This window comes from Cebus imitator, unplaced genomic scaffold, assembly GCF_001604975.1.
Source record: "Cebus imitator isolate Cc_AM_T3 unplaced genomic scaffold, Cebus_imitator-1.0 Scaffold2156, whole genome shotgun sequence".
Lineage (NCBI taxonomy): Eukaryota > Metazoa > Chordata > Mammalia > Primates > Cebidae > Cebus > Cebus imitator.
In genome coordinates this window covers 1-1,167 of record NW_016109471.1, presented here as the reverse complement: position 1 = coordinate 1,167, position 1,167 = coordinate 1, and the positions used below count along the sequence as shown (strand labels likewise).

Genomic DNA, 1,167 nt, shown 5'->3' with positions numbered 1-1,167 from the left:
TATTGTATTTTAGGTTTTGGGGTACATATGAAGAACATGCAAGATTGTTGCATAGGTACACGCATGGCAGTGTGATTTGCTGCCTTCCTCCCCATCACCTATGTCTGGCATTTCTCCCCATGCTATCTCTCCCCAACTCCCCACCCCCCGCTGTCCCTTCCCTATTTCCCCCCCGACAGACCCCAGTGTGTGATGCTCCCCTCCCTGTGTCCATGTGTTCTCATTATTCAACACCCACCTATGAGTGAGAGCATGTGGTGTTTGATTTTCTGTTCTTGTGTCAGTTTGCTGAGAATGATGGTTTGTTTCCAGGTTCATCCATGTTCCTACAAAGGACATGAACTCATCGTTTTTTGATGGCTGCATAATATTCCGTGATGTATATGTGTAAAGGGATTTTTAAATCTTTGCAGGAGCATATCCAAATGTCACACTCTGCTTACATTCCACTAGTCAGAACTTGATAACTTGGCCACACCTTACAGCCACGGAACACTGGGAAATACAGGTTTAATTTGGGTACAGTTGCCACCCTTATTAAGGGTTCCATTTCTGACAAGAAGGGAAGAATGGATACAGGAGAAGTAAATGGCAATTTCTACCCCACTACCTTATGAGATTATGCACTTTAAAGCAGACAACGCATGTCAATACTTAGTACCATGCCTGATGCAAAGTAACACCTCAGCAAATGCCAGGCATTTTTTTTTTTTTGCCAAGATGTCAAAAAGAACCTTTATTACATTTCGTAACTGCCACTTATGCTTTGTTGCCAGATGCCTTTGGAGCTATGCTTTGTTGCCAGATGCCTTTGGAGCAGGTGCTTCCTGGGCTGGAGCTTTTTGACCCTTCTGAGCTTTAGGAGCAGGTGCTGCCTTTTGGCCTGTGGCTTTCTGGGCAGGAACCTTCTGGGCTGGAGCCTTCTTACCTGCTGCAGTCATCTTTTTTGCTGGAACTTTAGCAACTGCTGCAGCAGCAGCAGCAGTACCCTTAGCAGCAGGTGCTTTTTTGGGAGAAGCTTTTAAGAGAGCTGCCTTTTGAAGCTTCTTAACTTCATTCTTAATTATCATTCGTCATTTTCTTTGCTTTCATAACTTTAAAATGATCAAAATCTGTCATCTGGGCTTTCCTTTCTCTAATGCCAGATGTTTTTACGATCTCTGTTAC

The 1,167-nt window shown here is 43.9% G+C and overlaps 1 pseudogene; it reads right to left on the bottom strand.

Moving 5' to 3' along the window:
• Window positions 1-365: 365 nt before the first annotated feature.
• LOC108299126 lies at window positions 366-1,164 on the bottom strand (annotated as a pseudogene).
• Between the last annotated feature and the right edge of the window lie 3 nt (window positions 1,165-1,167).